The sequence below is a fragment of the Piliocolobus tephrosceles genome, chromosome 8 (genome assembly GCF_002776525.5).
Source record: "Piliocolobus tephrosceles isolate RC106 chromosome 8, ASM277652v3, whole genome shotgun sequence".
NCBI classification, from domain to species: domain Eukaryota; kingdom Metazoa; phylum Chordata; class Mammalia; order Primates; family Cercopithecidae; genus Piliocolobus; species Piliocolobus tephrosceles.
Genome location: NC_045441.1, coordinates 48,976,466 through 48,997,175, shown reverse-complemented (window position 1 = coordinate 48,997,175; position 20,710 = coordinate 48,976,466). Strand labels below are relative to the sequence as shown.

The window sequence follows — 20,710 nt, the reverse complement described above, 5'->3', positions numbered from 1 at the left end:
CAGGAGGCTGAGGCAGGAGAATTGCTTGAACCCGGGAGGTGAAGGTTGCAGTGAGCTGAGATCTTACCACTGCACTCTGGCATGGTCAACAAAGGAAAAAAAAAACAGAATCCACCCGAAAAAAAAAAAAAAAAAAAGAGCTGACTTTGCTCACTGAAGTATTGCTTATAAGAGCAAATACTGGGCCGGGCGCAGTGGCTCAAGCCTGTAATCCCAGCACTTTGGGAGGCCGAGACGGGCGGATCACGAGGTCAGGAGATCGAGACCATCCTGGCTAACACGGTGAAACCCCGTCTCTACTAAAAATACAAAAACTAGCCGGGCGAGGTGGCGGGCGCCTGTAGTCCCAGCTACTCGGGAGGCTGAGGCAGGAGAATGGCGTAAACCCGGGAGGCGGAGCTTGCAGTGAGCTGAGATCCGGCCACTGCACTCCAGTCCCAGCAACAGAGCGAGACTCCGCCTCAAAAAAAAAAAAAAAAAAAAGAGCAAATACTAGAAACAACTCAAGTGCACATGTATAAGGAACTGATTCAATAAAGTAGGAGGCAGCCATCCACCCAATGGAGTACTATGCAGCTCTGATTTAAGAATGAGAAAGCTTTCTCTGTAGTAACAAGGAAAGATCCCCAAGACATACTGTTAAGGGCAAAACAGTAAAGAACAGGTTATATGAGCTACCTTTCGTGTAAAAGAGTATGGGGGGGGGTAACAACAAACGTTCATATTTGCTTTTATTTATGTAAACACTGGACAGATATATAAGGAGTTATTAAGAGTGACATATAAGGTGGAGGAGTTCTACAGGGTGCACCAGACAGGGCTGGAAATAATATTAAACATCTCAACATATGCCTTTCAAAATAACTTTTCATACTTTTAATTTACCTTTACTACCTATTTGTTTGGGTCAGGGCTCCATTTCTTCCACTTTGGGACCAGGTAATCAGGCTTCAGACTACCTACCTCTGCCTGTCAGAAGTCACTAACCTCATGAAAGGAATAATTTAGGTTAAAGGAGGAGCAAAGCTATTACTCAACTGTTTCCTTAGGAAAGGAAAAACTGGGCCGGGCGTAGTGGTTCACGCCTGTAATCCCAGCACTTTGGGAGGACGAGGCGGGCAGATCACAAGGTCAGGAGATCGAGACCAGCCTGGCCAACATAATGAAACCTCATCTGTACTAGAAATGCAAAATTAGGGCCAGGCACGGTGGCTAACGCCTGTAATCCCAGCACTTTGGGAGGTTGAGTGGGGGCGGATCATGAGGTCAGGAGATCGAGACCATCCTAGCTAACATGGTGAAACTCTGTCTCTACTAAAAATACAAAAAACAATAGCTAGGCATGGTGATGGGGACCTGTAGTCCCAGCTACTCAGGAGGCTGAGGCAGGAGAATGGCGTGAATCCAGGAGGTGGAGCTTGCAGTAAGCCGAGGTAGTGCCACTGCACTCCAGCCTGGGCAACAGAGCGAGACTCCGTCAAAAAGAATAGAAAAGAAAAGAGAAGAAAGAAAGGAAGACAAAATTAGCCGGGCATGGTGGCACGGGACTGTAATCCCAGCTACCCAGTAGGCTGAGGCAGGAGAATGGCTGGAATCCAGGTGGCAGAGGTTGCAGAGAGCTGAGATCGTGTCACTGCACTTCAGCCTGGGCAAGAGCGAGACTCTATCTCCAAAAAAAAAAAAAAAAAGATAAAACATGTGGGCCCCTAAAATTTGAACATTTAGATGCAAGACTGGGTTAAAATATCTTTAAAACACATAAAAAATGTACAAACAGCAGAGGTGTGACAATATGCTAAAAAACATATAAGGGGAGTGAAAGAGCAAGATAGTGGTCCTCCTTCCCTGCTCCCTTTACAGTTTGATTTCATCCTTGGCTTTTCATAATGGACTTTTGTAAAGAGGGTAGATACGCATCCAGGTCTAGGATTACAACTACAGGTGTCTGTTTGTTTATCTGTTGAGACAGAGTCTCACTGTGTCACCCAGGCTGGAATGCAGTGGTGCAATCTCGGCTCACTGCAACCTCCGCTTCCCGGGCTTAAGCAATTCTCCTGCCACAGCTTCCCGAGTATTACAGGCACCCTCCAACACGCCAAGCTAATTTCTGTACTTTTTGTAGAGACGGGGTTTCACCATGTTGGCCAGGCTAGTCTCAAACTCCTAACCTCAAGTGATCCGCCTGCCTCGGCCTCCCAAAGTGCTGGGATTACAAGCATAAGCCACTGTGCCCGGCCTGGATTGCAACTATTTTAAGTCCATGTTCAGCACAAGTGCCTTTTTTAAAAAAAAATTTTTGAGACGGAGTCTCACTCTGTAGCACAGGCTGAGTGCGATGGCATGATCTCAGCTCAACGCAATCTCCACTCTCTGGTTCAAGCGATTCTCCTGCCTCAGCCTCCCAAGTAGTTGCAACTATAGGACCCACCACAATCCCTGGCTAATTTTCTGTATTTTTAGTAGAGATGGGGTTTCACCATGTTGGCCAGGCTTATCTCGAACTCCTGACCTCAGGTGATATGCCCACCTCAGCCTCCCAAAGTGCTGGAATTACAGGCGTGAGCCACCGCACCCAGTCACAAGTGCTATTTTATTAAATACTCTGTGGCCCCCCTTCCCCAGACAAAAAGAAAAAAGGAAAAAGGAAAGGGGAAGCCATTGTTCAGGGCTGGTAAAGGGTTTATCTAGCTTTGTGGTGTAAAAGAACCCCTAATACTTAATAAATTTAATAAATGTATTAATATTTAACAATATTTCATGGATTTAATAAATGTATTAATATTTAGCAATATTTAATAAAATTAATCCATTGTCTAGTCCTTACATCAAAACACCAAGGACAACTAGGCCCTCCTACCTCCTCGTAGCTTCAACTAGATAAATGCAAACATGTTGGCTCACGCCTGTAATCCCAGCACTTTGTTGTTTTTTCTTTTTTTCTTTTTTTTTTTTTTGAGCCCGAGTCTCATTCTGTCACCCAGGCTGGAGTGCAGTGGTGTAATCCCAAATCACTGCAACCTCCGTCTCCAGGTTCAAGAGATTCTCCTGCCTCAATCTCCTGAGTAGCTGGGACTGCAGGCACATGCCGACACGCCTGGCTAATTTTTTTTATTTTTAGTAGAGACAGTGTTTCACCATGTTGCCCAAGCTAGTATCGAACTCTGAGCTCAGGTGATCCACCTGCCTTGGCCTCCCAAAGTGCCGGGATTATAGGCATGAGCCACCATATTTGGCAATCCCAGCACTTTGGACTGCCAAGGTAAGAAGATCACTTGAGTCCAGGAGTTCAAGACCAGCCTGGGCAACATGGGGAGACACTGTCTCTACAAAAAATAAAAAATTAGCTGGGCTTGCTGGCATATACCTGTGATCCCACACTCACTTGGGAGGCTGAGGTGGGAGGATCACTTGAGCCTAGAAGGTTGAGGCTGCAGTGAGCTACGATTCGGCCACTCGACTCCAGCCCAGACAACAGGATGAGACCTTGTCTCTTAAAAAGATAGGCAAGGCGGCCGGGCGCGGTGGCTCAAGCCTGTAATCCCAGCACTTTGGGAGGCCGAGACGGGCGGATCACGAGGTCAGGAGATCGAGACCATCCTGGCTAACACTGTGAAACCCCGTCTCTACTAAAAAATACAAAAAACTAGCCGGGCGAGGTGGCGGGCGCCTGTAGTCCCAGCTACTCCGGAGGCTGAGGCAGGAGAATGGCGTAAACCTGGGAGGCGGAGCTTGCAGTGAGCTGAGATCCGGCCACTGCACTCCAGCCCGGGAGACAGAGCCAGACTCCGTCTCAAAAAAAAAAAAAAAAAAAGATAGGCAAGGCATGGTGGCTAACGCCTGTAATGGAGCACTTTGGAAGGCCGAGGTGGGCAGATCACAACCACCCTGACTAAGACAGTGAAACCCCGTCTCTACTAAAAATACAAAAAATCAGCCGGGCATGGTGGCGGGCGCCTATAGTCCCAGCTACTGAGGAGGCTGAGGCAGGAGAATGGCATGAACCCGGCAGGCGGAGCTTGCGGTGAGCCAAGATCACAACACTGCACTGCAGTCTGGGCAACAGAGCGAGACTCCATCTTAAAATAAAATAAGATAAAATAAAAATAAAATAAAATAAAGTAAAATGATAAATGCAAATTTGAATCACCTACAGAGTTAAAAGGCCACAAATGTTCCAATGTTAGCAGGGAGTCTAGGAGGGAAGAAGCCTCCACAGCTGCCCTAGTCAACCCAACTAAGAGAAAGAGGTTGGCAGCAAGAGGAACAGGTAAGGCAAGCCTTCATCTGAGCCCATCAGCTTCTGCAGAAAAAATGTTCCATGGTCATGGGATGACCTGACTGACTGATGCAAACTGTCCATACAGCTAGTTTATCTTTGCCTCCTCTCTAGATCCAAAATATATTGGAAATGAATGCCATATGAGACCTATCCCTGCCCTCTTCATCATACGCCCTTTATAGGAGAGCTCACACGAACTGATGACTCTGGAATTCTGGTTACCATGAGTCTAGATGTCATGCCACTGAGCTCTGTCTTTCCAACTACCTTTTAGACATCTCTACCTGGGTGTCCTAAGCATCATGTGTCCAAAGATGAATTCCTTCTCCCTGGCAACGTATGTTCTCTGTATTTCCACCTTCCCTGTCTCAATTAATGGCATTGCCATGCACCAAGATACCTGAACCAGAAACCTGAAGGGCATCCTACAGTCCTCCTTCTGCCCTACTCCTATTTCTATTCACCATGTCAACAATAAGTTGTCCTGATATTTTATCTCCTAAATATCTCTCAAAACCTCACTTCCCTTTCATATGCACCGGCACCCCCATTAGCATCTCATCACTCATTCAACAATATTTAATGAGTATAAAGCATAGCTAGCTGTTTTTAAACAGAATAAAAACAGTGTGATCTTTGTTTTCTGGTGGCTCAACATTTAGTTTTTTTTTTTTTTTTTGAGTCTCGCTCTGTTGCCCAGGCTGGAGCGCAGTGGCGCAATCTCGGCTCACTGCAAGCTCCACCTCCCGGTTCACGCCATTCTCCTGCCTCAGCCTCCCAAGTAGCTGGGACTACAGGTGCCCGCCACCGCGCCCGGCTAATTTTTTGTATTTTTTTAAATTAGAGACAGGGTTTCACCATGTCAGCCAGAATGGTCTCGATCTTCTGACCACGTGATCCCACCGCCTCGGCCTCCCAAAGTGCTGGGATTACAGGCGTGAGCCACCATGCCTGGCCAAGTTGTTTTTTTCTTTTTTTTTTTTTTCCTGAGATGGAGTGTTCCTCTGTCGCCCAGGCTGGAGTACAGTGACATGATCTCAGCTCACTGCAACTTCCGCCTCCCAGATTCAAGCAATTCTCCTGCCTCAGCCTCCCAAGTAGCTGGGATTACAGCTACGCACCACCACACCCAGCTATTTTTTGTATTTTCACTAGAGACAGGATTTCACCATGGGGGCCAGGCTGGTCTCAAACTGCTGACCTCGTGATCCACCCACCTCACCCTCTCAAAGTGTTAGGATTACAGGTGTGAGCCGTGTCTCTTATCATTCATTCCCTAAACAACACCCAGAGTGTCTCCTCCTCAAAACTTAAATTAGGCCAGGCGCGGTGGCTCAAGCCTGTAATCCCAGCACTTTGGGAGGCCAAGACAGGCGGATCACGAGGTCAGGAGACCGAGACCATCCTGGCTAACACGGTGAAACCCCATCTCTACTAAAAAATAAAAAAAACGGCTGGGCGCGGTGGCTCAAGCCTGTAATCCCAGCACTTTGGGAGGCCGAGACGGGCGGATCACGAGGTCAGGAGATCGAGACCATCCTGGCAAACACGGTGAAACTCCATCTCTACTAAAAAATACAAAAAAACTAGCCGGGGGAGGTGGTGGGGGCCTGTAGTCCCAGCTACTCCGGAGGCTGAGGCAGGAGAATGGTGTGAACCCGGGATGCGGAGCTTGCAGTGAGCTGAGATCCGGCCACTGCACTCCAGCCTGGGCAACAGAGCGAGACTCCATCTCAAAAAAAAAAAAAAAATACAAAAAACTAGCTGGGTGAGGTGGTAGGCACCTGTAGTCCCAGCTACTCAGGAGGCTAAGGCAGGAGAATGGTGTAAACCCGGGAGGCAGAGCTTGCAGTGAGCTGAGATCCGGCCACTGCACTCCAGCCTGGGCAACAGAGCGAGACTCTGTCTCCAAAAAAAATAACAAACTTAAATTAGATCATTTAATTCAGGGGTCAGTAAACTTTTTCTACACAAACCAGATAGTAAATATTTTAGGCTTCTGGGCCATATGTGCTCTGTTGAAACTACTCAACTCTGCTCTTGTAACATTAAAACAGCCATGGACAATATATAAATCCATGGGTGACACTGTGTTCCAATATGGTTTATTCATAAAAATAGGCACCAGGCCAGATTTGGCCCATGGGCTGCAGTTTGCCGACCCCTGATTTAATTGCAGTGCTTCCTACTCCATTGGAATTAATCCAGAATCCTTTCCATGGCCTAGAAGGTGCTCCATCCTCATCTGAGTATTACTTGCTCCTTCAGGCTCCACTATGCTCCAGCCACCCTGACCATCTTTGTGGTGCTTAAACACTGTGCCAAGTCCGTTCACATGTCAAGTCCCTGCAGTTGACTTTCTACCCATCAGGACCACTCTTGCCCAGATCTTCTTTGAGCTGCCTCAGCTCAAATGTCACCTCCTCAGAGAGGTCTTTACTGCCCACCCCAATAGGTCAGTGCCCATCCTAATGCCCAAACTTTCTAACTCCCACAGTTCCATTTATTTTCTTCAAATTACTTATCACCATCTGAAAACATATCATTTGTGGCATGTATATAGTCTGCTTTCCCACCAGCACACCACCATGAGAACGGAAGCTCCCTGAGAACAGAGACTGTCTTACTCATTCTCCCCGAAGTTCCCAGCACCTAGATCTGTGCCTGGCACCTGGCAGGGGCTCAAAAAATATCTGTTCTCTAAACTGTTATTGCCTATAGTCTCACTCCCTCCAACTCACTGGTATCCTCACTACCACTAGTGATCTTTCGAAAACACAAATGGGGCCAAACATGGTGGCTCATGCCTGTAATCGCAGCATCTTGGGAGACTGAAGTGAGAGGATCCCATGAACCCAGGAGGGTCAGGCTGCAGTGAGCCATGATCATGCCACTGCATTCCAGCCTGGGATACAGAGGGAGACTCTGTCTCAAAAAAAAAAAAAAAAAGAAAAAGTGGGCTGGTAACAGAGACTCATGCCTGTAATCCCAGAGTTTAGTATCTCTTCTTAGCCTTTTAATTTCTGAAAAGCAGGAGGGCAGAAAAGATCAATCAAATTAAACACAACAGCAGGGAGGCCACAATGAGGAGGTCTCCAGGGGTCTTTTAGCAAACTTCCTAAAACATGTCTCAGCTGTGTGGAAATAAGATTTTATAGTTGCAGTGGTGCGGCCCGTAATCCTAGCATTTCGGGAGCAGAAATGGGGCAGATCACTTTGAGCGAAGGGAAACATAGAGGAAACCCCCGTCCCCTCCCCCACCCCCCAGTCCCACCCCGTCTCTACCAAAAACACAAAACTTAGCCAGGCCTGGTGGCAGGCGCCTGTAGTCCCAGCTACTCAGGAGGATAAAGCAGGAGAATTGCTTGAACCCAGGAGAGAGATGTTGCAGTGGGCTGAGACCGCACCACTACCAGCCTGGATAACAGAACAAGACTCCATCTCAAAAAAGAAAAAAAACAAACAAAAACAAAACACAAGGTTAAGAGGGACCTCAAACCTTACAGATACAAGTTTAACAGGTACCCCAAAGCAAAAAATCCCAACCTTTTTTCTCCCAATTATTGAAACACCAGGAGGGTATAATAGTTTTGCAGCCTAGCTGTAGTAGGCTGATGCCCCCAAGATGCCCATATCCTAATCCCAGGAACCGGTGAACATGACCTTACACAGCAAAAGGGGCTTTGGAAGTATAATGAAGTTAAGAGTCTTTGGCCAGCTTGTCCCCACAGGGTTTATGTACTCACCTGGATCCTTACAAGAGCAGAGCAGGTGATGGAGAGCAGAGGGAGGTGTAGTGATGAAAGCAGGAAACTTGTGTCATTCCAGAAAGGCAGCACAAGCTGAGGAGAGCAGGCGGCCTCCAGGGCCAGGAAATGGAATCTCTGGCAGAGCCTGGGAAGGCACCGACCCTGCTCCCACCTTGACTCCCTAGGACTGACTTTAGAATTCTGGCCTTCAGAACTGTAAGGGAATACCTCTGTGCTGTTTTAAGCCACTAAGTGTGTGGTAATTTGTTGCAGCAGCAACAGGGAACTAGTATTGTAGTGAAGCCTCAAAACCCACCTGAAGGGGCCAGGCACAGTGGCTCACGCCTGTAATCCCAGCACTTTGGGAAGCCGAGGTGGGCGGATCACTTGAGGTCAGGAATTCCAGACCAGCCTGGCCAACACGGTGAAATCCCGTCTCTACAAAAAATACAAAAATTAGCCAGGTGTGGTGGTGCATGCCTGTAATCTCAGACACTCAGGTGGCTGAGACATGGGAATTGCTTGAACCCGGGTGGTGGAGGCGAAGGTTGCAGTGAGCCGAGATTGCGCCACTGCACTCCAGCCCGGGTGACAGAGTGAGACACTGTCTCAAAAAAACAAACAAACAAAAAACCCCACCTGAAGGTTTCCAGTGCTGCCAGCAGTCCCCTGTGCAACACCCAGAGGCAGACATTCCTTTGCTGCGGGCCACGGACAGGCAGAAGGAAGTGCCTCCTCATGGCAGAGGCCTACCCAGGAGAAACCCAAGGGAAGGCACTGCCAGGCCAGCCCCTCTGCCAAGGCCATTTTCTTTTCCTCATATCTGTGACACAGTTTCACTCTGTCTCCCAGATTGGAGTGCAGTGGCATGATCTCGGCTCACTTCAACCTCTACCTCCCCAGTTCAAACGGTTCTCCTGCATCAGCCTCCCGAGTAGCTGGGATTACAGGAGCGTAGCATACCTAGCTAATTTTTGTATTTTAGTAGAGATACAGTTTTGTCATGTTGCCCAGGCTGGACTCGAACTCCTGGCCTCAAGTGATCCACCTGTCTCAGCCTCCCAAAGTGCTGGGATTACACCCAGCACTCATCAAGGTCTTTGAAGGCAGGTTTTTCTAGGTGATCAGTCCTTGTCTGGTCTAGCTGTGTCCCACTCTCCCTCTCACCAAGTTGGAACCCCTAGCCAGTTACCAGAGGAGTGTGTACCCCAATCCCAGCTTGGTATTAAGGAAGGAGACCACTACTACTCCTGCTGCCCTCCTCCCCACACCTTGCCTAGTTCACAAGACAGGAGGAAAGAGAGAAAGAAACAAAAGTAAGATAAATAGCCAGACAACCTTGGCACCCCCACCCGGCCCTGGGAGTTAAAAAAAAATAGTAATAATAACATCAACTCCTGACCTAAACTATTTGTGTTATCTGTAAATTCCAGACACTGTATGAAAAAAAGCATTGTAAAACTTTCTGTTCCGTTAGCTGATGCATGTAGGCCCCAGTCACATTTCAGACGCTTGTTCGATTTATCACGACCCTTTCATGTGGACCCCTTAAAGTTGTAAGCCTTTAAAAAGGCCAAGAATTTCTTTATCAGGGAGCTCAGCTCTTAAGACACGAGTCTGCCAACGCTCCCGACCTAATAAAAAACCTCTTTCTTCTTTAATCCGGTGTCTGAGGAGTTTTGTCTGCGGCTAGACCTCCTACAGTATGGTTCAGATCTGCATTTAACTCATGAAGCCTGGTTGCTCCCCATGCCCTGGAGGAAAAAAGGAACTCACTGCAGGTATGATACAGGACGGGCCTGTCCCCAGAACCCTGTGAGAGGGAAGCCCAATGTCCCAGCAGGTTGGCAGGGCAGGGGAAGGGAGAGTTATGGTAGCCCCAAGACTAAAAAGAGGCAGCAGAGGGAGCAGGACAGCGCTCCCATGGAACTCATGCCGATGCCTGAGTGGGATGAGGGAGGAGTGTACCCAGTGACGTGAGGGGGCAGTGAGGCGCCGTCCCAGCGAGGCTTTTCCCCCTCCTCCCTGCCATGTTACTCTGATCCCCTCCAGGTGAGCCTGCCCACTTTGGGCCCAGGGTTGCTGCTGGGGCCTGTACCCAAAAGCAGCCCCCCATGGCCATGGCACCAGGAGTGGGGCAGAGCAGGGAGGAGTCCTGGACAGAGGAGACACAGGGACAGGAAGGAATGGGCCTCAAACTCCAGGAGGGGGCCGTTCTCACGGGTCCTGCCTATTGGCCTCTCCTCCCTTACCCCTGGGCCGATCACCCTGGGAAGAACTGAGCCAAGGTTTCTCACCCTCAGGTCCGAGGGGTTCAATTGCCGGGCCCTTAGGGAGGTGCGAGCCCCTGAAATGATGGAAGGTGCCCGGCCTAATCTTTATATTATTAGTAGAGACGGGGTTTCACCATGTTGGCCAGGCCGGTCTCGAGTTCCCGACTTCAAGTGATCCGCCTGCCTCGGGCACCCAAAATGTTGGAATTACAGGCGTGAGCCAACGCGCCCAGCGAGCCCTATTTATTTAAGCCTATACATTTTGCACTTGTTAAAGTATTTGAACATTCAATTATCATGTTTTCTTTCAGCAGTCCCTCCCAGTTGCACACTTGGATAGTGTTTTTATTTTTTTAGACAAGGTTTACCTCAGTCTGGCAGGATGCAGTGCTGTGATGGGCTCATAGCTCATTGCAGCCTTGAACCTTGGGGTTCAAGTACCTGGGAAGCTGAGGTGGGGCTTCACAGATGGGGTCGCGCCATGTTAACCAGACTTCTCTTTAACTCCTGGCCTGAAGGGTTTCTTCCGCCTCGGCGGCGCCCGGACATAGTTTTCTAGTTTTGACCCACAGAAACACTGTGCTGGGTCGGAGTTTGTCAATTACCCTTCTCCAGCCAGCAACACACAGAACATGGTGGAGAAGTCGCCGTTACCAGGCTCCACCCTGAGGAGAAATCAACTCAGCTGCAAACACTGTAGCGTCACTGTGACGTCGCTGAAGGCTTCGCGGTATTATGTCGCCAAAGGCCCGCGCCTGTGACGTCAGCGGGGTCACGCGCCTGGGACGTCCCGAAGGCGCTCTCCTGTGACGTCACAGAGGACCGCCCCTCACGTGGAGCCAATCGGAACTCGAGGCGTGGCCGCTGGGTTTCCAGCAGCGCGCATGCGCAGATGCGTGGCCACAGACGGCCGGTGAATGTCCGCAGGCTGCAGGTTAGTATCCGCAGGCTCCCACCCGGCCCCCGCCACCGATAAGCTACAAGGAGGAACTTTACCACTGGCTGTACTACTACTACTTGCGCGACTTCTCAGCCTGCGGCATAGGGCGCAGCAAGGGCCTGACGCTGAAAGAGCAGGCGCGGCGCACCAAGCGGCTGTCGCCTGGCGGGCACAAGGTCGGGCAGAAGCTCCTCAGTGGCCACCGCAAGCCCGCTAGCTCCGGCTGCAGCCCTTGCTGCACACTCGTCTCACCTGAGCCTGGGTGCGTCGCTCCCCAACACCTCCCCCAGCCAGGTCCCGGGGACCCCGGCTGCGCCCCCGCCGTCGCTCATCCTGGGCAGGGTCGGCCCCCTCTGAGGCTGCCCCGCGTTAGGGAGCTGCACCCCCGGCTTGACCTCTGATGACCGTTGCAACAACATCAAACGTTGGAACTTTGTAGGGGGGTACAAGGGGCTAGGAAACGAAGAAAACATCTTTTTAAAAATATAAGCGATCGGCCGGGCGCAGTGGCTCATGCCTGTAATCTCAGCACTTTGGGAGGCCAAGGCGGGTGGATCTTGAGGTCAGGAATTCAAGACCATCCTGGCCAGCATGGTGAAACCCCGTCTCTACTAAAAATACAAAAATTAGCCGGGCGTGTTGGCGGCCACCTGTAATACCAGCTACTCGGGAGACTGAGGCAGAGGCGGAGCCAGAGAATTGCTTGAACCCAGGAGGCGGAGGCTGCAGTGAGCCGAGATCGCGCCACTGCACTGCAGCCTGGGCTCAGACTGAAGAAAGTAATTGGGCCGGCCAGGTGCCTCACGCCCTTAATCCCAGCACTTTGGGAGGCCGAGGTGGGCGGATCCCTTGAGCTCAGGAGTCCAGACTAGCTTGGGCAACTTGGTGAAATTCTGTCTCTACAAAAATACAACAAATTAGCTGGGCATGGTGGCGCGCGCTTGTAGTCCCCGCTACTTGCGGGGCTGAGGCTGGAGGATCGCTTGAGCCCAGGAGGTGGAGGCTGCAGTGAGCGTGATCTCGCCACTGCACTCCAGCCTGGTCGACAGAGTGGGACACTGTCAGAAAAAAGAGAAAGTAACTGATCTGTGTTTTTGTCTGATTTCCTACAGGATACCGAAGGACCTGTTCAAAGTATTTTCTGTAACTCCAACTGTAACTTGGTTCTAGGAAGAGTGAATCCATATTTGGTCAACAGACCTTTTCGCCCTCACTTAAGTTTACTGCTTCGATATCTTTTCCTTACTAATTGATTGTTAATTAAGTAGTGTCCAAGTGAGTTAGCCTTTTTAGGGTTTATTAATTAATTAAAGGAGAGCAGCAAGAGTAACAGTTTAACTTCCAGGTTTTTTTTTTTTTTTTCAGTTACTATGATAACTGTTTTCAAGTCCACAAATGATTTTGTTCTTTACTGTAAAGAAGAGGTTAGAAATGTAAGTGGGGAGAGAACAAAGTTAGGAATATGTGTAAGATTTCTACCTAAATGTCAGCTGGGCGCGGTAGCTTAGGCCTGTAATCCCAGCACTTTGGGAGACCAAGGTGGTCGATCACCTGAAGTCAGGAGTTTGAGACCAGCCTGGCAAACACGGCAAAACCCCATCAATACTAAAAATACAAAAATTAAATGGGAGTGGTGGTGGGCGCCTTTAGTCCCAGCTACTTGGGAAGCTGAGACAGGAGAATTGCTTGAACCTGGGAGGCCGAGGTTGCAGTGAACCGACATCATGCCTCTGCACTACAGCCTGGGCGACAGAGCAAGACTCCATCTAAAAAAAAAAAAAGAAGAAGAAAGATTTCTACCTAAATGTTACATACTGTTCTGAAGGTTAATATTTGGTATTCTGATGTATATTGCACAGTGTGTCAACCTCAAATAATCAAAAGGGTCAGAATCTAAAGGGAGTTTATTCATGCAGAGAGTTTAAGGAGGGTCACCTGGGAAGCACAGATACCCAAGAGTGGAAGACAGTGTTTCAAGGCTTAGAAGTTTGGGATGACTTGCATAGACAAAGTTTAGGGAAGCTTAGCAGAATTTCAGCATCTCTCCATGTAAGGCTTAATACATACTTAAAACAATCTGATTGGTCCGGGTGGTCTTTCTTTCACTCTGTCACCCAGGCGGGAGTGCAGTGGTGCAGTCGCAACTCAATTACAGCCTCAGCCTCCCTGGCTCAAGCGATCCTCCCACCTCGGCATCCCTAGTAGCTGGGACTACAGGCATGCACCAACACACCTGACTAATTTTTGTATTTTCTGTAGAGACAGTGTTTCACCACGTTGCCCAGGCCAGTCTGAAATTCCTGGGCTTAAGTGGTCTGCTCACCTCGGCCTCCCAAAGTACTGGGATTGAATGCATGAACAGCTGCGCCCAGATGAGGTGGTCTTTTTTTCGGGAAAGGTGTATTTAACCTTCTACACTGAAGATGTAAGTCATGGGGTCTTTTGTGCCATGTGGTGTGAGTTAGGTACAGAACAATAAAGGAGGCAGTTAATCTGTAACAAAGATGAGTGATTGGAAGGAGAGGAGGACTAGTCTCTGGTCTCTCATAGTCATTTACCGGCTGAAAATAATAAGGAAGGAATAAATTATAATTTAAGAAGCAGAAGTTACAAACATGCTATGTGACTCTGTCAGGGTGTAACTTCCCTCTTGGCATAGTAACTCTTATAGGGGGGTCCTGAAACTTTTTTTTTATTTTTTAGTTACTAGGATCTCTGCACTGTTGATCCCACAACAATTCTTCGAGGTAGATGCTGCTATCCACTTTTTTGTTGTTTGTTTTTGAGACAGTCTTAATCTGTCGTCCACACTGGAGTGCAGTGGCGTGATCTCGGCTCACTGCAACCTCTGCCTCCTGGTTTCAAGCAATTCTCCAACCTCAGCCCCGCCAGTAGCTGGGATTGCAGGTGCCCACTACCACACCCAGCTAATTTTTGTGTTTTTAATAGAGACCAGGTTTTACCTTGTTCACCAGGCTGGTCTCGAACTCCTGACCTCAGATGATCCACCCGCCTCAGCCTCCCAAAGTGCTGGGACTACAAGCATAAGCCACCACACCCTGTCCGGGAGGGAGAGGTTACAGTGAGCCAAGATCACACTACCACACTCCAGCCTGGGTGACAGAGTGAGACTCTGTCTCAAAAATAAATGAATAAATAAATAAAATACTTAGGATCCCCATTTCTGTGGGTCAGGAATTCAGGAGTAGCAGAGCTGGGTTGTTTGGGCTCAGGGTGTCTCATAACATTGCAGTCAAGTTGTCCACTGAGACTGCAGTCACCTAAAGCCTGTTTCCTAGATGGCTCGCTCATGTGACTGCTGACCAGAGGCCTCAGTTCCTGTCACATGAGCCTCTCTTCAGGCTGCTTAGGTGTCATGGTGTGACAGCTGGCTTTCCCAAGTGAGCAATCAAAGAGTGACGAAGGAGGAAGCCACAGAACCTTTTATGATGTAGTTTGCAAAGTTGCAAGCCATCACTTTTGCTTTTTCCCATCTGTCAAAAGGGAATCATGTAACCCAGCCCACACTCAAGGGGATAGGAACTGGGCTCCGCCTTTTGAAGAGAGTATCAGAGAATTTGTGGACGTATTTTAAATGACCATACTATGTTTAATTATTGCAAGTACAGTCACTGTAGAAAAATTGGAAAATAGGGACAAGCAAAAAAAAAAAAATCACTTGTAATTTCATGACTCAATGGATAGCATTACTAGTTGGGTGTATATAATTCCAATATTCAAAATATATATTTTCTCAAAATATAAACACACTAGATGTACTGTGGTGTAATCTGCTCTTTCACTTAATGTATTTATGTATTATAAAAAATACCTGTCATGTCAAATATTCTTTCCTTTTTTTTTTTTTTATTGAGATGGAGTTTCGTTCTTGTCACCCAAGCTAGAGTGCAATGGTGCAATCTCCGCTCACTGCAACCTCCGCCTCATGGGTTCAGGTGATTCTCCTGCCTCAGCCTCCCAAGTAACTAGGACTACAAGCATAAGCCACCATGTCGAGCAAATTTTTTTGTATTTTTAGTAGAGACAGGGTTTCACCATGTTGGCTAGGCTAGTCTCAGACTCTTGACCTCAAGTGATCACCCACCTCGGCCTCCCAAAGTGCTAGGATTACAGGCATGAGCCACCGCACTTAGCCCCTCATAACATTTTTTAATGGCTGCATACATTTCATCATATGTATGTATCACAACTGATTTAATGAATTCTGTTATAGGACACTTAGTTTGTTTACAGGTTTTCCCTGTTTTACACATTTTGTTAAATGAACATGCCTACAGCACATTTATTTGTGCAATCATGACTATTTCTTAAATCCCTAGAAGTGAAATTTTTGCAACACAGTTTGCATAATTTTAAAACTTCAAATGCCTGTTACCTAATTTGAGCAGAATTTTTACTGCAATAATCAAGAGTCCATTTGGCCAAATGTCTTATCTATGACAACACCTGCAAAAGTTCAAATACTGATAACTATAAGTGAATTTGTTGAGAGTGACCTAAATCACTCTCGATTTCAAACTGGAATGAGAAGTTGCTGGAAAATATTTTACTAAAGAGTGAACTGGCTGGGTGCAGGGTCTCACGCCTGTAATCCTAGCACTTTGGGAGGCCAAGGTGAGCAGATTGCCTGAGCTTGGGAGTTTGAGACCGGCCTGGACAACACAGTGAAATCCCATCTGTGCTAAAAATACAAAATTAGCCAGGCATCGTGGTGGGCACCTTTAATCCCAGCTACTTGGGAGGCTGAGGCAGGAGAATCACTTGAGCCCAGGAAGCGGAGGTTGCAGTGAGCCGAGATCGCACCACTACACTCCAGCCTGGGCGACAGAGTGAGACTCTGTCTCAAAAAGATAAAATAAGGAGATCCGAGTGTGTTAGCACCAGCACCAACACACTACCAAACAGTTTTCCAAAGTGGGGCCCCAGTGTAAACTCCCATTAGAGCTGTATGGATTCCTCTTACAGCACGTCCTCTAAATCTTCGGCACTGTTAGTGTTTTCAGCTTTAGGATTTTTGGTGACTCTGTAGAGGGATCTCATGGTGGGTATTTTGTTTTTGGGTTTTGGGGTCTTTTTTTTTTAACAAAATATGTTCCAATTTAAAACATTTCAGGAGAAAGATATGAAAAGTCAACTTCCATCGGTGTCTGGATTAAGGGTCAGGGCCAGTGGCCACGGGAGGTGACACTGAGCCGCTCCTCAGCCCCTCCTCCCGTCCCCCAATGCACATGACACATGCATTTCAAACGGTAAAAGCTTTGAAAACAGCATTGTATAGAATATTCTTTTTTAAATAAGGTTGAAATTGTCTGAAATCAGGACAGTGTAATATACAAGTATCACTGGGTCCCATCTGCCAGGCCAGCCGCAGGATCTGCTGCCACCACTGGAGGACATTGGCAAGGGAATGCCCCTCTAGGGGAGCCAGGGGACCAGGGCGTGGGTCTTGCGGTGGCCAGGGGCTGCTGCTGCCTGGGCGTGACATGGTCAGAGAAGGTGGTCGGCACTCACGAGAAAGCATTGGCAGGTGAGATTCACCAAGGTGAAAATGCACACCCTACATGTGGTCCCACACATGACACGGGTGGGAGTCGGCTGCCCCTTCCCTGACCTGAGGGTGTCACTGGTGTGAGAACCACTGCCTGGGACTCTACTGGGGCAGGCACCCCTACCCGAGGCCTGTAACACCAACCTCTGCTTTTTTGAGGGATCGGGGGAATCAGGCACTCGGACCCAGAGGACCCAGGCCAAGTCGGTTTGGTGGCCTCAGCCTGGCTCTGGGATGCTTGGCACAGCCCCCTCCCCTGGAACGGCTAATACTTAGCGCCCCAGTCTGCACGCTGGGCGATTCCACCCTTGTGCCAGGTTCAGGTCCCCTTGTGCGATCTGGGCCCTCAGAGATGCCACAAGTCCAGGCCCCCTAGAGGGGTCCGTTGCTGGCAGTGGATACACTGGCCCCGCCAGGGGTGGCACCATCTGCTCCCCCAGGGCACCGCCAGGCCCCAGCACTCACCATGGGGGCTTCTGGCGCCAACCCTCTTAAGTAGACACTTGGCACGATAAAAGGACGCTTCCGGGAGAGACAAAAGCGGAAAAGTGGCGAGGGGAGCGGGGGCGCTGCCAGGTTTCCTGATCACCAGAAATGTACCTGCCCCCTCCACTGGACTCCGCCTCTTCTCCCGCCAGAAGCCAGCAGACAGCCCTGCGCAGAAGGAGACCGGGGCAGGCCTGACCGTGGCAGGTGGGAACTGCTGTTCGGGGTGGTCTTATTTGGGGGCTGTTTCTTTTATAATCTGCCAAGGGCAGAAGCAGCCGTCCAGGGTGCAGGCGAGGGCAGCACGGGCGATTCATCCCTGGGACAGCTGTTCAAAGTCCGGACCCACAGAGCGCCATAGTGTTCAGTCAGCAGCAGACGAAAGAGCCACCTCCCCAAAAACAGTCCTCTCGTTCCCCACCTTCCGAGTCTCTGGGGGAGAGCCAGTCTGGGTGCCTCAGTGCCTACAGGGGACCCGGGAGGCGGTCCCCCGGGCTGTGGCTCAGTGCCCAGCCGTGGCCTGGCGGGCTCCCCTTCTGACCATGGCTGTGGCCAGTCAGGCCTGGAAGCTGCCAGGGCCGGCGCCTGCCTCCACCTTCCACGAGGCCCTGGCCAAAGTGCAAGTGCTGGCTTCCTGCTCCTCGGGGGCGGACACAAGTGCTTGGGACAAGGCCACGCATGGAGATGCCGGCCACGTCCCTCTCTCTACCTCTCGGGTACACACCTGGGAATATTCTGTAAAAGTCCCCACTCCACCCTCACTGTTTCCAAATTGGGGACAACACAAAGCAGAACAAAACGAAAAGAAATGCCCCCATCCAAGTGGCCTTTGGGTGTTACCGGGGACATCCCTCCAGCCACCAAGCCCACATGGGCTCCATTGGGGTGCACCCCAGCTGGAGCAGGGTGGCCGTGTAGCCCTCTGGAGCCCCTGGGCAGCCCCCAAGCCGCCAATGTCGCCCCTGGAGGCACAGCCCGGAGGAGCCCTGAGCCCCCATGACTCCAGCCCAGGGACCCTTCCCAGCCTCTGCAGAGGGATGGGGTACCTGGCCGTAATAGAGGACCCTGGGCATTTCTTCAACCTGTGAGGTCAGGCGGTTCTTTGTACAAAAAAAAAAAAAAAAAAAAAAAGAAGTTTAGGCACTTCCCAGGGTGGGCGACTGAGGGAGTCCCCCAACCCCTCTTCAGGAGACCAGTGGGCAAAACACAGCATTGAGTCGTGAAGAGGCCAGGCGCGCTGGGCGTCAATAACTTAAAAAAGGGGGAAAATGTCAGTTCCCGAGTCTCCACGCCTTTCGTGCTGAAGAAGAAAAGAGGCGGGAAAGAGAAAGAAAAAGCAGGTGGGGTTGGAAGGACAGCCGAGGGAGGCTGCTGGAGTGGGGACCCCCATGCTGGCTGGCAAGGGGCTCCGTGAGGCCCAGAGTCGTTGGGGACACGGGGCATTCGTGTGTTTTATGTTTCATTGGGTTTTTTTCCTTTTTTTTTTTTTTTTTAAGAAAAAAGCGAGTCATAAGTCAAGGCTGGTAAAAGGCTGCCTTTGCCCGTTGACAAAAGGTGAGAAGGCGCGCGAAGTGTTCGGAGAGATATACATCCCCTGATAACTGTGAAATAAAAACCATTTGTTAAAAATATTAAAAAACAAACAAGAAAAAACAACTCCGCAGGCAAAGGCTCCGGCCCAGCAGCGCTACCTGGCGGCAGCCGCGGGCTCCGTGTGAAGGAAGGTTTGTCCGGGCCCTTGTCTCCGTCCGGTCTCCCTGGGCCTGGGCGCTTTCAGACCGGGTTGTGCTCATTGAGTTTGAGCTGCAGGGTGGTGCCCTTCACGGCCGCGAACACGAAGCGGATGTTCTTCGTGTAGATGATCTTGTCGCCGTCGGGGTTCGTGTCCACGAACATCTTCAGGATGAACTCCCGCGCCGCCTGGGCGTCCCACTGGGGCCCGTCGAACTCGGGGACGGAGCCCACCAGGTGCGGGTACAGGATACTGTCCTCCAGCAGGTCCTTCTTGTTGAGGAAGAGGATGACGGAGTTCTGGAACCAGGGATAGTTGACGATGGTCCGGAACAGGGCTTTGCTCTCCTCCATCGGGTTCTCCTTGTCCGACTCCACCAGAACTTGGTCGTATTCACCGAGGGCGACGAGAAACAGGATGGACGTCAGGTTCCCAAAGCAGTGGATCCGCTTCCTGGAGCCGACCGCTGTCCCCCCACATCCACCATCCTGAAGATGATGCTCTCCAGGTCGAAAGATGCCGGTGGTTGGCACGCGGCCCCGCAGCGCGTCCTGCGGGTTGGGCAGGTGGCCCGAGGTGGCGATGCGGGCAGCGTCCGTCAGGCAGTACTTGGCCAGGTCCGAGAGCTGGCACTGGCGCCTGCGGTCGCAGCACTCCTGGATGCCGGGGTCGCCCACAGGGGCCTGATGGCGCTGACGTACCAGTGCTCCAAGGTGGTCGCCTTCTCCAGGTCCGCCTCTCGGATCAGGAGCCACTGGCCTTGTTCTGCTCCTCCTTGTGGAGGATCTTCAGCGACTCCTTGGCACGGATCGTGGCCTGGATGGCGGTGAAGATGTTGTGGTAGACGAGCTTGGTGAAGCCGCGCTTGGCCTCCTCCGAGTGGCCGGGGCCCTGGACGATGCGCGTCTGGTTGATGAAGATGCTCTTCCCGCTCTCGCCCTTGCGGAGCAGCAGCAGCTTGAGCTGGCGCCGGGCGTGGCACTTGTCCCCCGCAGCTGCTTCTGGATCTCGGCGTTGATCCGCTCCTTCACCTCATCGCTCAGGCAACACGCCATCACGGACTCCAGAGTCATCCCCCCGCCCGGCCGCCGCCCACCGGCCCCCGCCCGGCCCGCCCCGCCTCGGCCGCTGCCTGCGAGCCGCCGGGTCCCCGCTGGGGCAGCGCCAACCGCAGACTCCTTCCCTGCCGCCTCAACCACCGCCAACCGCAGCCTCTGCAGCCGAGCGAAAGCGCCCGAGTTGGGTTTTTTCCTTGAGACGGAGTCTCACTCACTCTGTTGCCCAGGCTGGAGTGCAGTGGCGCGATCTCGGCTCACTTGTACCTCTGCCTCCTGGGTTCCAGCGATTCTCTTGCCTCAGCCTCCCAAGTAACTGGGATTATAGACTCCCACCACCACACCTGGCTAATTTTTTTGTGTGTTTAGGAGAGACAGCGTTTCACCATATTAGCCAGGATGGTCTCGATCTCCTGACCTCGTGATCCGCCCGCCTTGGTCTCCCAAAGTGCTGGGGTTACAGGCATGAGCCACTGCACCTGGCCTAATTTTAGCATTTTTATTAGAACTGTGTTTCACCACTTTGGCCAGGCTGGTCTCGAAGTCCTGACCTCAAGTGATCTGCCAGCCTCAGCCTCCCAAAATGCTGTGATTACAGGCATGAGCCACCATGCCCTGCCAAAAGTT

The 20,710-nt window shown here is 50.6% G+C and overlaps 1 long non-coding RNA gene and 1 pseudogene across 1 annotated transcript in view; both read right to left on the bottom strand.

Annotated features, from left to right (window-relative positions):
* LOC111528095 overlaps window positions 1-11,033 on the bottom strand; it is a 29,073-nt gene extending 18,040 nt beyond the window's left edge. Inside the window, exon 1 of the long non-coding RNA XR_003307100.1 lies at window positions 10,670-11,033. This is a non-coding gene — a long non-coding RNA (uncharacterized LOC111528095). The remainder of the gene's footprint in view (window positions 1-10,669) is intronic.
* An 8,036-nt stretch (window positions 11,034-19,069) lies between these two features.
* On the bottom strand, window positions 19,070-20,101 carry LOC111533727 (annotated as a pseudogene).
* Window positions 20,102-20,710: the final 609 nt, after the last annotated feature.